Source organism: Zonotrichia albicollis, chromosome 10, assembly GCF_047830755.1.
Source record: "Zonotrichia albicollis isolate bZonAlb1 chromosome 10, bZonAlb1.hap1, whole genome shotgun sequence".
NCBI classification, from domain to species: domain Eukaryota; kingdom Metazoa; phylum Chordata; class Aves; order Passeriformes; family Passerellidae; genus Zonotrichia; species Zonotrichia albicollis.
Window position 1 is genome coordinate 13,846,904 of NC_133828.1, and position 16,743 is coordinate 13,863,646.

At 42.3% G+C, this 16,743-nt stretch overlaps 1 protein-coding gene across 28 annotated transcripts in view; it reads right to left on the minus strand.

Annotated features, from left to right (window-relative positions):
- Window positions 1-358, minus strand: part of MAP2 (microtubule associated protein 2) — a 218,760-nt gene extending 218,402 nt beyond the window's left edge. For 5 of the 28 annotated variants that reach the window (XM_074548109.1, XM_074548111.1, XM_074548105.1 and 2 more), the window contains exon 1: window positions 50-215. The gene's annotated coding sequence lies outside the window, so the exon portion shown is untranslated. Of the gene's footprint in view, window positions 1-49; window positions 219-267 lie in introns of those variants that run through there. The other 23 variants (XM_074548095.1, XM_074548098.1, XM_074548094.1 and 20 more) reach the window with 9 other exon arrangements.
- Between the last annotated feature and the right edge of the window lie 16,385 nt (window positions 359-16,743).

The window sequence follows — 16,743 nt, forward strand, 5'->3', positions numbered from 1 at the left end:
CCCTACCCTGCCCTGCCGCGGGTGGAAAACCTTCCCGAAAGCTCCTCACCTGATTTCCTTTGGGTCTGCCAAGTCCGGCTCAGCCTAATTCCTCCTTTTCCTCTGGAGAAAGAGAGCAAGTAACAGTGAGATCGGTGAAGAAACGCCTTTACAGCACCCTCAGACACCGCGCTGCTGCTCACTTCCACTCTGCTTTCGTAGGGCCGGGCTTTCCAGCCATTTCCTGGAATCTGGCAATAAAAGATATCCTATTACTTTGTCACTTACCACATTCTCGAACTGAACTGTCCCTCTCCCTCAGGGTGTCCATTACACTTGCTATACTCCAAAGTCATTCCTCCCACAATATCAGTGATAGGGCTACAGCATCAGCTCATACCTCACCTGTTACAGCCAGAGCCACGCCAGTCCAACCCACCTGTGCTGGAGATGAAAGAGTAAAATGCTGCTGCTTTCCTACCTCCTCTCTTCCCCTAAGCAAATTTCAGTTTGTTAATAATTCATGACTGCAAAAGTCAGTCTGTCGGAATCTTAACCAAAAATTCTGAGCATGCCATGTATGCATTAGCCTGTAATAATGTTTTGAAGGTACTATATTTGGATTCAGTGAAGATAAATATATTTGGGGATCTAGAGTGCATGCTATACCCATACTGCAGTGGAAAAACTTTAAACATTAAATTCAGTTTGGTTGCATTTTGCTGCATCACTGTGAGCAAGTTATCCACATTTTTTCCCAAATGTCACTAATTTTATGTAGCCAGCTAGATTTCGAGCATGATTTTTGAGGAATACTGAGCACTTGGGTATTTTTGTGGGCTTTAGCAGGTTATCGAGAAGATTTCAGATGTGTAATTTGGGCCATATGTGTATTAGACTCATAGTCAAAATGCAGCTCAGGAAAGCCTAGGTCCCGCCCCTGCGTCTGTTTCTTCATTCACAAAGAAATACCCTCAACATTGTATATTTCATGTTAATGGTATGTATATTTCATGTCAAGGGTCTGTCGGTGCTAATGAAGTGACTTGGGGTGGCCAAGTTACTTTGTTAAGTATTTTTGTGTATTTGTAAATCAGGAAATTTTCATTTTAAAAGAGTAAGGACTACAAACATTTCTTCCTGTACTTTTCCTGAGCCTTCCTCAGGCTGTTTGAGAGAACTTCCCACTGCTGCTGTTTCCTCACATTTCATCTGTAAATCAGTGCCGTGCAGTGGGAGCAGGATTTTGCCAAAGCGACAAAGGCATCATGTTCCCTGCTTGTTACTCACCATCAGTGATGCACATCCTTCCAGAGATGCTTTCAGAGAAAATGCATTTGCTGCAGTCAGTCTTTCTCCAGGCTGCCAGGAGGAAATTCACTGGTTCAGGGCACGTGCACCAGTGTCTGCAATACCCTGAAGACACTCAGTGCCTTTCTCCTGCTGGATTTTTTTTCCTGTGCCTCTCCTTGGGGGCCTTGGTGTCCATGCAAAGACCTTGATGGAGTTCTCCCCACAAGCACAGGAACTTCACCCTTCTTCTCACCACCTGGATAATGGGAATGCAGGGTCTAACATAAAGCCACATCAGAAGCAGCCCTGAGAGGGAGTGAACAGCTGACTTGATCAAGAAGAAAAAGTTAAACTTCATCCAAATGGAAATTAGATTAATTTAAAGCTTACAATTTTAAAAAAAGGGGGGAGGGAGGGGAAAGGACAGCCTTTCATTGGAAACAAATACTGCAGTGTGTAGCATGGAAAAGATGGAAAGATGTCTTAATAGAAAGACACATGTACAATAAACTGTCCATAAACGTTCCTGGAGATCAGAGGGGGTGTAACTAATCAGAGACCTGCTCAGAATATTCCATGTGATGTGTGACAGAGAATCAACGCCTCTAGCTCAGATGCAGCACAGCAGCAGCCTGTCTCTTTTCAGCAGCAGCCTGCAGAGAGAGACAGAGAGAGGGAGAAGGTGAGTCTGAGAAGTTAGTCATTCAGCTGCATCTCTCCTTTAAACCAGCATCAAAGATGATGAAAAATAAGCACCAAAAAAATGGCAGTCACCATTTTCCCTGAGATAATTATCTAATCAAATTACCTTATACTTCACATGAAATATTCAGCAGCAGTGTTGACACTATGTGTTTTAAGACAGAAAAAAATATTTTAATTCGTGTTACAGATATTAAAATGCATGCACATACTTTTATTAGAAATATTCATGCAGAGATCAGAAAGCATCATTGCACTAAGCCATAGTGGGGAAAGATTTTTTGTATAAAGGAAAACAAAATTTTGCATCACCTCATAAACCATGAGTTTTGAGATGTTCAGTTATGGATCCCTGTATGGAAGTCTGGTAAGTCAAATACAGAGGATTTTTTTGCCTGCCTACTAAAAGAAAAAGGAATGAAATTACCTATAGTTGTCTTTAGAACAGATTAATTTGAAACTGTGTCTGGGGAATGCAGTTTTAAAAGGAATTTGTGTCAGTACTTTGTCTCTTACTATATAGTTAAGTAACAATTCCCCACTGCTCTCCTGAGAGTTTATTGGGATGCAGTAGTGGCAGCCTAGGTGTTTGGCACCACTTCAGACGGGGGGGAAGGAAACATTTAATTTCTCAAAAACACAATGACTCAAGCCTTGGCGCCAATGTCAGCGCATTAGCTGAGCAATCAGAGCAGTCAAGACAAAGTCAGCTCTTATTTATTGATGATGGGAAGAGCTGCGAGCACCGCTGAGGTTAATGAAACAAAGGAGCATGGCTACGGTCCCCTTGCACATTACTCTCGGTGGCATTTTTGCAGCCTGTGGGCAGGCTGAGCAGATTTCTCCCCGCCTTTCTCCTCGGAAACACCTCGGTTAAGGTGACCGGGAAAGGCAGGGCTCCCTCCTCGGCATTGCTGGGAGGTTTTCATGGGTTGGAAAACTCCAGGGTCCCTCTAGTGCCCAACAGAGGCAATCGGGGGGAAAGCGAGCTGAAGAGCTCCTGCAAATGCTGAAAAACGACGAAGAAAAATAAAAGCTTCCACTGAAAACAGAATGGACTTATCCCTGTATTTGCATCACAAACTATATTCATTTTTTTTTCTTTTTCTGACAAGAAGCTCAGCTGTATCTCATCAGCTCACATAGCAACGTTTCCATGTAAAAGCCTTCCTTTTTCTGCCTGTCTCCCATTTGGTTACATTTACCATTCAAACATTATTTGGAGATACTACCTGTTTGTAAATGTAAATGTCTCAGGTTGCTACAGGAGAGCTTTAAAGCAAAGGTGAGATCTGGCCCGGTGGAAGGACTTGTACAAGAGCAATGCTGCCTTTGTCAATTTAGTTATCTTTGGTCTTTTTGTGCAAGGGACTCTGAGTACCCATGTGAATTATGATGGGAGAATTAGCTTCAGGGAGCTGCACTCTAATTTGCTAAATGCTTTTGATGTCAAAAGCCAGTCTCTGCATTAGAAGCAGAATAATTTGAAAGCAGAGAGAGGGTGCAAAATACTTGGGCAACCAGCTCTTGGGGCTGCAAGGAGATAAGAATTGCAGTAGAGAATGCATTGCAGCAGACACCTTCATTTCTCACTGCTGGGATTGAAAGGGAAGAGTCCCCAGTGAACCAGTGTGAAAAATGGACAGAAGTGGTCCCTTACAGGGTTCATGGTTATGTGCAGAGCTTCTTCCCCTGCATTTACCTAATCCAGCTACTTTTTCCTCTCAGCTCTTAAGCTTTGTGAAATTTTGGTAATGGATCTGATTCCTCTGCTGAAGAGAAGACAGCTGGGTGTCAGACTTGTTGTGACATCTCACAAAATGTTTTTAAATGTATTCAAAATGAAGCAAGAGGAGTACTGATCCCTGCACAAGTTCTTAACCTAAACCAACTTTCACTGCTTTAACCCATTTTCTGGAGCACAGAACAATAGTTCATCTCTTAAATTTCCATATAAACAAGAAAAAAAAAAACCAAACTCTCTAAGAAAATCAGCTTTGTTCTCTTGACGTTTTCTAGGTAAAGAATGATGATTGCAAGGAAGTTTTGGGTTGGGTTACTCGTTTACCATCTCTAGCTTCTCACTACTACAACTGTTGCCTTCTTTATCTATCTTGAGAATTGGGGGAATAAAACTAATTCAGCCTTACCAGGTCTTTGAATGAAAAAAAATAAAAACCCCACTGCCTACTTACAGGACCAAAAAGAAGAGGAACAGAACACATAGTAAGTGTTATATAGTGAAATCTCTTTGCACATTGAATCCCGAGCAAAACTACATGAAAAATTGGCTTTTCACAAGAAATGTGATGTGTAAGTTACTGAATAGTCAAACTGGTGAGAATACAAGGAATATACTATTTTTCAGATTTAATTTCCTGTTCTAGGGGAAAGTCTGAATTGTTCCAGCAGCAGTTACTGAGGATTAAAGACCTTCAAAAGAATCTGTGAGATGCTTGCACATGGAAGCTCATCAGTGGTCTGATGCACTGATAACTGGTTTTATTAGGGTGGAATTTGATAAGGCCTTTGAAAATTATCCTCTTGTTACATTCAAACATGTAGATGTTACTGTATTTTCCAAGCCTAAAGCTTAAATCACCGGCTGAAAACAGATTAGCCTAGTCAAGTTAACACCACAATGTGGGGCAACACAATTCATCTTGGGTTTGGGCTTTGCATTTCCTTTCACCTTTCTATGAATTAAACACTGATGTTACTTCTTAAGAGCAGGGAAACATTACAAACAGAACAAGGGGATATTTTCCCACCACGACTGTGGCTGGAGGTTAGGCATATGTGTACTTGGGCTCTTTCCTGTTAACAAACTTCAAATTCAGGCTTTTACTCAGCCTTTGTATGAGCAACAGCCACAGTTGTCCAGTTTGGGTTTAGAATGGGCCTAGCCTGATGGATAAGCACACTCACCACATCTGCCTTCAATCTTGGATTCTGACAAAGGAGCCGCAAGAAAAACGTAAAGCACATTATAATCAAGGAGCTGATGGGTGGAAAAGGAAGTGTTTCAGATGGCTGTGACACCTATCCAGTTTGGGTTTAGAATGGCCCTAGCCTGATGGATAAGCACACTCACCACATCTTCCTGGGGCAGCAGTACTTCCCTGAGGTGAGGAAGGTGGTCCTGAGCGCCTGAAGACTCCTGTGGGTTTCCTATATTATAAACTGCTCCTCAGCCAGGGCCATCAGCAGCATGAGACTCTTTTAACAGTGTCCATCAGTGCCCACATGAGTTACCCATTCTGAATTCCAGATGTTTCTGCAGGCTTGGTCCAGTGAACCCATACGTGTTCTGCAGCCACCTGAATGTTATCTGCTGAGCGTTATCTCCTGAATGTTATCATCTCCTGGAAGCAGATCTGAACAAACCACAGGTTCAGTGAAAACCAGTGCCTGTAAACACACCAGCATAATCTCTGCCGTGCCAGCAGGTGGATAAACTTAAATCAAAATATTTCCAAAAAATGGGTGATTGATCTTATGAAATCTGTCATCACTATAGGTAACCAGTAATTCTGGGTTCATTTCACCACTCAGCCTAGCACTCACACAGCTACTTCTGTCAGTTGGATTGACATAGACCACTTCTTTTTTGATTACAAGTGTGGATTTTTATCATTTGAAAAGCCTGTACTCCAACTCACTTCAAAGAGGAAAGTTAACAGTGTTGCTTGGGGTGCTCATTCCCATAAGGCACCTCAGCCAGTGATCTAAATGCAAAAAAAACCACAAAGCAAATAAACATTAAAAGAAGGATTACTTCTGCCTTCAATCTTGGATTCTGAGGTGCAAGAAAAACATAAAGCACATTATAATCAAGGAGCTGATGGGTGGAAAAGGAAGTGTTTCAGATGGCTGTGACACCTATAAACATCCATTGTATGAAGCAGCTCCTTGTCATCACTTGGTATTTCTGATTTTTGAGGCGTCTGCAGATGCTTGCGCAGGCTGCTGTGTTGCCATGGATACTGTGGTGTGCTGAGGCTTTTAGCAAACAGACTGATCTGTTTGTGCACCTCCAGAGTGAACAGAAAGAAAAATCCCATCATCTGTGTGGCTGCTAGCAAAGGGAGCCTGACAGTGAAATGGAATGACTCTGCATAATGGTTTTCAGAACCTCCTCCTCTTGGAAATGATGGGGTAGGAAAAAGATGGGAGGTAATGAAGAAAAGGAGGGAGAGGAGCTGTCAAGTGTTGAGCAAAACCCCTCCTGCATAGCTCAAGGCAAGGTCCTTGCATGATAACGTCAGCTATATGGTCAAGAAAAATCAATATCAGGTTTAAATAATTCAGTTTCCTAATGGCCTGGCACCTTGGCTTTCTGCAAGACAGGAAGAACAACAACAACAAGGATAAAAGGCAAAAAGGAGTGATCAACAGACAATGTAAGACAGCAGAATAATTTGCTTTGAGTGATACCCTGGGACTAAGCAGTGGGTGTGAGTTATGAAACTAATATTTAGCTGGTAATGCCTTTATCTGGGCACAACTCCACTGCTACGTGAGAGGCAAAACAGGTTTAGAAGTGACAGGCAAGCAAATACACAGGAAACCAAGTAAAAATCCTAGGCAGTGTTCCAAACTTTGATTCTTCTCTTGGTGTTAGAACAAGCCCATAAACTGCACATATACATGGCACAAGTCTCTATGAGCTGAATTTCCATACATTAATGCAGTATCTTATCAGGCAACAACACAACATTGTCCCACTTGATTACAAGTTTTGGGGTTTTGCCCTGCTGTCCTAAAAGGATCACATCCCCATGTATTTCACCAAGAGCTTTCCTTGCTTTTGAGTTTAGGGGTCAAAAAGCACTAACACTTGCATAGTAGGTGTTTGCTCCTCATTATTTACATATATGCTTAAGCTGTTAACAAGAAATAATAACAATGTGAGATCACCCTTGGTGAATGTTTTCCCAGCAGCACTGTGTCACCATGTATGAACCAGAAATCCATCACACAATATTTTATAGTGAATTCCTCTCCTCTTAACTGATCAGGTTTTGTTCATGTCATTTCTGTGTCTTAAAACACGGGAAAAGGAGTTGATTCCTTCTGTGGTCAGTGTGGTGTCTCCTCAAGTTCACATCTGCAATGCAAACACCAAGAGCAATCTTTGGAGACAAGATAAAAAGGGAAACCGAAACTGCAATCCTTGTCCTTCCCACAGGTCCCCTTGGTCTGGCATCAAACTGGAGGTGTAGGCAGGAACCTGGTTGCTTTTGAGCTATGGACCAACACAACCAGTTACAACAAAACTCTTTAGCACAAAGCCATTCCAGCCTCTCCTTGAGTCCCTGCTCTGAGGATGGTCCAGCAGGGTCCAGCTGATGGCTCTTATCTCTCCTTCCTGTTGATCACTCACACTGAACCTCAGGAATATCATTCCCCAGGCTCCCTCTCCATACAAGCCCCAGCCACAGACACCACAAAGCTGAAGTATGAGTCCTACAGACGCTGCTGGAGGTTCAGAGAAGCCTTCTCTTGCATGCAGATGAACTGTTACTAAATTCAGCTGTTGAGCGGAGCACTCACCTCCAGACTATTAATTGATGTTGCTGGAAGCACTGCAGAGTGCTTTCACACAGCTGCTGTGGGAGCCAAAGATGTGTCCTGGTGCCACTCATTTTCAGGAGGCTGCAAAAATGCAATTCCAGTTTGTGAAGTCATAAATTAACAAAAAAACTGGAATCAAAACTTACACAAACTGTCAGGGAAGAGCTGAAAGGTGTTGCTGCTGTGGCTACAGATCAGTAATAACACCTAGCAGCTATGGCTTGTTCTGCAGTTCTCATTGATCCTGCGTTGCAAAACCTGACTCCAGCAACTGGGACCTAACCCTGACAATCAGTTTTCCCTTACAGAAACCCCCAAGGAGCTCCTCTCCTATCCTATCCTATTCCCCTCTTCCAAGGATCTTTGTTTAGCAATTTCCCACCTTCCTTAAAATCATTGTCTCTGGCCACAGCTTGCAAACCAACCAGCTCCAGCAAAAGCCAAGCTATTAGCAACCAGAGCTAAGTTAAAGCTAGCAGTCATGGCCACTTAAAGCTCAGAATTCAGGGCATGTAATATTCCTGCACATACACTGATGAGCATCCTTTGGGTCTTGTCATATTTGAAATGCTCCAGTGCCCACTCTGCTATCATTTGGGCTCTTATTATTAGTCTTGTAGCTAAGCAACAGATGGGCAGTCCAAATGATGTGGCAAGGGCAAGCTGTCTTGCAGAAATGTGGCAATTTAGAAGGAAAGTAACACTTTGAAGCTTGGGAGGACCTCTACAGCCCTCAGTGTGCTTCAGATCAATGCCAAAAGAGCTCAAAATCTGCCTGTGAGGTTAGGACAACAGGTCTAGACTCATTGTGACTGAGAAAAAAACCTAGAAAAATTATCTGCATAGCAGGAAATTCATGGCCTTCATTTGCTGCAGAAAGAAAAGTGGAGGGGCATCAGCAAGATAAAAGAAATACATCTGGGTATGTTTTTTTACAAGTCAAACACAGGTAGCACAGCTGGTCCTAGGACTGCCAAACCTGGCTTGGAGGCTAAAGAGGAATCATGACAAAGAATTAATAAAACCCCTCTATTAACATTAATGTTTAGGAGAAAGCTGCCCCTTCCAGGGCTCCTGGGCTGAGGATAGACTGTAATTCTGTCATTTGGTTCTGGGGAAATTGACTGGATGATGGCTGCCTTCACCCTAGTGTGAGCCACTTGATAAAGCCCTGACTCTAAGCACAATCATCAGTCCCATGATGCTTTTTGATCTGAGCCAGGCTTTGATCCCAGCCTGGTAAAGCTGTGTAAAAATCCTGCAGGCACTTTGTTGGCCAAAAAAAGCATGGAAATTCACTTTTTTTTTTTTTTTTTTTTTTTTTTTTTTTTTTTTAAATAGCATAGAGCTCTGATGTAGGAATAAAATGCCATTTGGCAGCTTTCCTGAAGCAAAGTACATGCACCATCAAACATAACTGCAGCACTGAGGTATTTCAGCTGCTGCTGCCCAGCAGGCAAGCGTGCCTCTCTCCTAAAGCATCTTCACTCTGCTCTCAGAAAGCACTTGCAGACATTTATGAGTCAATGGCACACTATGCCTTGGGAGAGGGCTGGCTGGAGGGGCAGGAGCAGCACTGAGGTGCCAGGCTGCAAGCAGGGGGCACTGAGCCACCATCTCATCCTCCAAAGCTGCTGTGAGGCCAAAGAAATAACATGTGTCAGGCAGCCTGTGCCCACCTGCTGGGAGCTCTGTCACTTCTTGGTCAATAACAACATTTCTGTCTCCTTTTCAGATGGGCACATCAGAAACTTGGGGGCAGGAACAGAGAGGAGTCTGATCTGACACCTTCTTTCTCCGCCTTCTAGAGCTCGTTTTTGTTCCCTTCACCTTCTCAGGTGTTAATTTCATAGTTAATTCTTGCTGTGGAAATCACAGCATCTTCCCATTATAGGAAAGAAGCTAAAGCTTGAGTTTTAAGCCCACATTTAGGAGCTGGTGTTACCATCAATAAGGGGGCAGCTCTCCCTGCTTTCAGCAGGATTTACACAGGGTCTACCGATGACACCAGCCTCAGGCTTTTTATGCCTAGCTGGAGGCACCTTTATAGGAACAGATCTGCAGAACTCACCAGCAGAGGACTCTGTGAAGGTGAAAAACTTTCATGGATGAAAAGAAAGCAGAGACAAATTCATGGGCGCTGGCACCTGCTGAAGGCACAGGTCAGATCAGTCCCTGGCATCTCTGAGCCTGGAGTGCCATGAGCAGGACCCCTAAAGTTCTCTCTGTTCTCACACACTTTCCCAAAGCATTCAGTACTTTCCATTGCATTATCCATCTGCTGGTCTAAAACAGCCACAGTAACTCTTCTGTTAGGAGGAAGACTGTGAAAAATATTGTAATTGAAACAATGCATCAAGTTTAGCCATTTCTCAAAAAGTGTTTTTACCTCAGAGCCTCTGAGCAGAAACCAAAGGGCATTTTTGCGGTGAGTGTGGAAGACTTGGCTCATCTCACAAAGTGAGCTGACAGCCATAAGGTGTGACATGATCTAATTTTAGAATTATCATCTAAGACTACAAATTTATTTTATTAAAGAGAGCCATAACTAAATTTTGATGCCATTAGATAATGCAATTAAATATTGGCTTGCTTGCAGGTCTTTGTATTTATGCCACAGATAAAAAAGACTGTATCTACAAGTGGATGTCTTCTCAGATTTTCTTCTACAGGATATTTAACAGATACTGACATATGAAATAAATCCTTAAAATCTAAACCAAGAATCTTTAAATCTACAGAAGCAAGCTGAAGAAAGTTCTATCTTGATGTGAGAACCCACTAAATGTTTGCTGCTCTGTGAACTCCACAAATTTTAAACTCTTCCAGGAAAGAGAAAAATAATTCATTTCAGCTTTCTGCCATTTTCAGATGAGACAATAAATAACACTATATGAGTTTTCTTAGGAAATAAAAAGACTGTGGAAGTAGAAATACATTAAATATTTCTGTATTATCATTTAAATGCGATTCATATGGCCTATCCAATTGAAAAAAAATCCCACTGCTTTTAGTGTAGGCTCAGCAGTTTGATTCTGGATTCAGAAGTTACAGCTGAGCAATATGAGGGCAGTTTGAGGCATAATGTTGAGGTTTGGAATTTGATGGCCACAATTTGAAAATTACTCTTTTCCTAACACACAAGAAACCACCCCAGCTTAAATTGGTTTTTACAGCAGCCGGAAAAAACAATCAACTCCTAGAATTTCATACCACAGGTAAAGTCCAGAGTGATTTTCTCAGTTCACTGCAGGAGCACCTTGAGGAAGCAAAGCACAGTAGTATTAAAGATCTATGAGAGGTGCTATTTTTTACACAGAATGGCTCAATATTTGCATCCATATTAATGTATGAGCCAACATACAGGTTTGACTACAAACACTGTGCTTTAAAAATAAACAAAAGCACAATACACAGTACTATAAATAAATAAATGGTAATAACAAGTGATAAAACATAGTCTATATAATTTACTACTTCACATAGGATGCTTTCATAGGGAAACATTAAACATTATTTCTGCTTGTTGACAAAAACCTAAAGAGAAAATCTCAGTCACCTTGTAGTTTGCAAATATTAAAGGCAAAACCACCAGCTTTGCCTATGTCCTGGAGGGAGAAAGAGAGGAAAAAAGGACAAGAAAGGAAAAGGTAATTTAGTGGAAATGAGTTCACTAGGCTTTTAGGTTATGCTTGGGCTTCTTTTGTGTCTTTCAGTAGATGATGGTATTACTTGTAGCCACATTCTCCAGTGAGAAATTTTGGATAAGTCCAGGAGAAGAAATGCAAGGCTCAGAGCAGAGCCACAGGTGTTGTGACCTGATTTTTTCTACAAAAACAAGAAAATAATGTGTGAGACTGTTTGTATGGCAGATTCATTCTAGAAAGTACAGTTTCCTGAGTGTTACCATCAGGACCAAATTAAACATTCTATTTAATGCAACGGTTTTCTTGATCAGGTATATTGGTCCTTTCTGACCTCTCAATTAATGCATTTCAACAGCTGTCTTAGAGAAGACCAAGATAAGAAAAGTGCCCAAAACCAGCTGATTCACCAGCAGCATGGACATTATGTGCAGAAAAACAGCTGGAACTCCTTTCTCCCTAGTGATCCAGGCTCCCCCATCCCCTAAATTCAATCAGAGCTCCAAGTTTGCCAGTGAGATTTAAGTTCCTGTGCTGTGGCAGTGCTTTTGAATACTTTGTCCATAAAAGCTTTTTTTCCCCCCATATCTTTCAGGACAGAAAATGAATCGCAATAATTTCATTAGGTAGAAATGAGTTCCTGTTCCCCAAAGGATGGTGGCTCACTCACATGGACAGGGGAGGGTTCAGCCTCCAGTGTGGCATGTCCTGGGCATTGCAGGAATGAGTGAGTGGCTGCCAGTGGCATTTTCAGATAGCTTGCCTTGATTTCCCACATTGCTGCAGAAATTCATGACTATATAATGTGACTCCAGGCTCAGACAGACTCCAATTTCTCAGTAAAGGTCTACCTCCCATTTCCTTCATTTTATATATATATATATATATATATATATATATATATATGCATACAAATATATTTTTTAAATGAATCTTACTGCAAGAGCTTAGTAAAATTGATTAAATGGCTCCCATTTGGGCACTGGTTCAAAATATTAATCTGATTACCATTATGGCTCAAATTCAGCATGGTTGTTAAGTACACATCTAAGTGAAAGCACCTGAACAGTCCTGTTGTGATGATTCATGGATTTAAAAATAGAAATGTGTTTAAATGCTCTCTTGAACTCAGGTCTAAATGAAATCAATACATGCCATGGCTCTTCTTCATGAAATATTAAGGCAAGATACATAATTTATTGTGCTCTGTGTATGCATATGTTTTTAGCACTGATTATTCTGTAATGGACCTATACATAATTTAAACTATACAGCATCCATTTGGTGTGTGGTGAGGGGAGAAATCTTCATTAAACCCCAAACAGTACATTGTTTGGTGATGTGGGAATTTAGTTTATTCTTATTCTGTGGATGTCTGCATAATAAATCTCTGCACACATGTTCAGGCCTTTTCCAGGGGGAAAAGAAAAATCCCAGCCTGTTGTGAGGCTGTGGGAGGAGATCCTGCAAGCTGAAGGACAGGACTTCAAGGACAGCACCCAAGCCAGGCTGCCCAAACCACTGCAGGGGCCACCAGCCACCCCTCAGGACTGTCCCTCAGCAGCAAAGCTACAAAATTCCTCATAGTATTTCGTGGTGTGTTGTCCTGGGAAACCCAAAATTCATTGTATTCCCTATCTGTCTGTGCCCAAACTTATTATGGTCTATTCACGACCCTGAGGCCAGAAAACAGAATGGGGGGATCCCCAAAATCAGGGGACAGGATCTCCAAAATCCAAGGATTAGATCCCAAAAATTCAAGGATGGGATCCCCAAACTCCAGGGCTGAGGAAGTCAAAATCCAGGGATTGAATCCCAAAAATCCAGGGATGGGGGAACCCCAAAATCCAGGGACTTTATCCACAAATTCAGAAATGAGGGATTCCAAAATCCTTGGATTGTCCCTCATCCCAGAGACCCCAAAATCCAGGAATAAAAAGAGTGGGAGCTCTTCCCCATCCCTGATCCCACTTTTATTTGAGCTGAGGCACCCTGGGCTCTAGAAGTCAAGGCCCTCAGGCAGAGTCACTGTCTTGCCTTTGGCTCCTGGCTTTTTCTTGCCTCTATTTACAAGAGTAGCAGCTGGAGAAGCTGCCCCAGCCCACCAGCAGCACCAATTGATAAAAAGATTAAAATTGCCAATTGTTCCCCAATTTTGAGTTCAAGCCAACACAATTGCAACTTCGCACGACTTCTGGTAGATAATGATTACACAAGCAAAATTACCTGAAGGATTAAAAAAAAAAAAAAAAGAAAAAACCCAAGTAAATTTTTAATGCTGCAGTGGCTTTGATGAAAACATTTCATCTGTAGAATCAGGGGATATAATATTTGGAGCAATTGCTAGTTGTATTCACTAAATTACTAACAGCAAAGAGTTAATACTTCACCCATGAGTTCTCCATGCCAATCATTTACTAGGCATGCAATTATGAACACCTGGCAGAGAACAGGCCTCCCATGTAGCTGCTTGGAAAAGCTGGCTGGAAAGTCACTGGGCATTGATGTGAAAGTCAGGAGGCACAGGTAAGTCATGAGCCTGCAGGTGAGAGCTGTGCTGTGAATCAGGCTGTGCTCCCATGTGAGGCCACCTCCCCACTTACCAGATCCAACAGGATAAAAACTTGGGAAAACAGGAACAAACCTGAGGCTGGTAAACATGTACATTAGAAAGGTAGAAGGAGCAGGAGAGCCTTTGCTGCACTTATGCCAAAAGGTTTTTTTTTCTGTGGATATTGGGATTCTGTGGATACTGGCTATACACTGACAATATACTGGCACTGCACTGGAGTCATGGAGACTGCTTGGTCTGTGTTGCCCATCTCCATCCATCTCAGCCCGACACTGGTAAGACCAAGTGAGCAAGCCACATCCCACATCCTGAGCAAGCCAAAAGAATTCTCAGATTTCTTTGCTGAGCCCAGTTTGAGTCTGGGTTCCATCTATAAGCACAGATAAGCTTCACCAAACTCACTGTTCACACAGCTTGCAGTATTACAAAACACTCTGTAAAATAACAGCTAAGAAACATTTCTCTTGTCTTTTTCTTTCCCTTTCCCCCTAAAGAAGTTATTTTTAAGTGTTGCCAAGAGTTATGTTAGTTCAATTAAAAAAAAACGCCCTTATCCTGTGCAGCTGCAGAGGCTTGGTGACAGATGGCGCTACATGAATGTGAATTTGGGTTTTAAACAGCGGCATTAAATATTTAAGATTACATTTCCTTACACATGAAGTGCACCTGAGCAGTGTCAGTATTTTAATTCCTTCTTACACATCATAAATAATATAAATAAAGCTCAGGAAGACAATTTCTTGAGACGTTGCAGGACAGAAAATGGATATATACACATACAGCTGTCTGGGCAAATCGCCCTTAGAGCTGGAAGTTTCTCCCACCTTTAGCCAATAACTGAAGGGTGGAAGCAGGAGGAGGTGGTTGCAGGAAACACACTGGTCAGTGTTAATTTCCAGAACACCACCTGCAGAGATTTTTTTTCCTAAGAGTAAAGCAGCTTTAGTAAATATAGTAAATATTTACACAGCACCGGCAAGTGTAATGGCAGCAGTGGTAAATTTCCACTTGACCCAAGCACTGCTCTGGTCCCAGCTGGGGATGGTCAGCTGGCAAAGCACCCTCGGGAGGAGAAGACATCCTCAAAGAATAGGTAGAAGGGGGAGAACCACGTAAATAGAATGAAGTGCATAGAGTGAAAAGGGCATTCAAAGCATATCAGTGAGATGTGCACTGATGTGAAGTTTGCAGAGACCCACAACGATGTGAGATTTGTAGAGTGACAGTAAAAAGTTCTGTGGGTTTTTTGTCTTTTTTTTGTCTTTGTCTTCTTCACTCATAATTGGAAGTGCTCAAAGCCAGGCTGGATGGGGCTTTGGACAGCTTGGTCTTGTGGAGTTGTCCCTGCCCATGGCAGGGGCTGTGGAATGAGATGATATTTAAGGTCCCTTCCACCCCAAAGCTTTCTGGGATTCCATGTCTAACCTGTGCCAAGAAAAAAGTTCCTACTGACTCCTTGTAATGTTCTCTGCACCTCTCACACCTGCTCATCCACCAGATCCTGCAAGAGCAAATGTGACCACACGAATTTACCTTGGTTTTTTCCTGCTAGGGCTGGTAACATCAGTGATTGCCTGAAAGCAGCCTCTGACCTGCTGGATTAGCTTCACATTTGGGACTCCTCTATAATGTCAGATAATGTCTGGTGAGATGTCTGCTCAGGAGAAAGGGGAAACAAGGGACAACCAAGAGATGAATATTAAAATATAAGCCACAAGATTTTGTAAAATGTAAGCTGTGAGCAGGAGAGATTTTCTTCGTTCTCCACATGTGTGGATTAAACAAATACAAACATCTCTCCCCTGGTTATTTAGAGAAACTGCAGCCCACAGAGACAGCCTGAAGAGTGGGAAGCTCAGTCTGTGAGGCCAAAAAAGCCCCAGAGGAGTCAAAGGTGCAGTGCCAGGTGCTCACAGAGCAACCCTTGGAAGGTCATGCCCATGCTCTGGCCAAAGAACCCGTCAGTGTTTCCCTGTCCTTCTCACTGGATTCATGCACATTTCACTCTGGTCAGTGCCAAGATTTTCCCTCTGGCTTTTCCTTGGGATCTGCATCATGCAGGGAGAGCTGGTAGAGCCCCACCTGCCAGCTGGACACTCCTCCTCTTCCTCCTCTCCATCAGTGTCCAACCTCCATCCACCCTTTCACAGCTCTCAACAGTGAAGTGGGAGAGCTCCCAGAGAGCTTTCCTTGCAGGACTGAATTGGGGATGATTTCCGTGACATTAATTGCATTATTAAATATGCAGGATCTAAACCACATTTAATAACACGCTTGTTCCAGTTAATCTCGCACTATCAGCTCAACTCTCAAAATATTTAAACTCTAGCTGTGAGCTTTATATGGGCTAAACAGTAATTAGAAAGTTTAATAAGCACCCAGGGAAGCTTCCTGAGCTGTTCTGCCTTTCCTTATTCAGGTCAAACAAAATCTGTTGTTCTGTCTTCTAAAAGGAGTTTGGTATTTCCTAAAACTCAGGAAACTGTTGGGAAGATTAAAATGGGTTAAAATGCTAACTGTATTGGGGAGGAAAAACACTTTCCAAAGATCATCTCTTTTTCTTTGGGATATTTTTGTGTGTGGTTTTTTGGTGGGTTTTTTGGTGTGTTTTTTTTTTTTGGGGGGGGGGGTTGGGTTTTTTTGGTGTTTTTTTTTTGTGGGTTTTTTTTTTTTTTTTTGTTTTTTGTTTTTTGTTCTGAAGAGGCTTTGAGAAGTGCTAAAGAGTTTAGAGAAGCCTCTTTACAAAAGCCACATTTAAAAACATGGTGGAAAAAAGGACTCTAGGAGATGGAGCTTGCTGCTGTGCATCCCCAGTGGAGGAATGCTCACATTGGGGTGATGCAGAGTTCTGAGCTGCATCTTCCTCAGCCTCAGTACCTGACTTCCTTCACAGGAATCACACCAAGGGAGTGACATTAATAAGATCTATACATCCACTCTTTGGAGTCCTGTTGAACTTTACAGAAAACCAGCCAT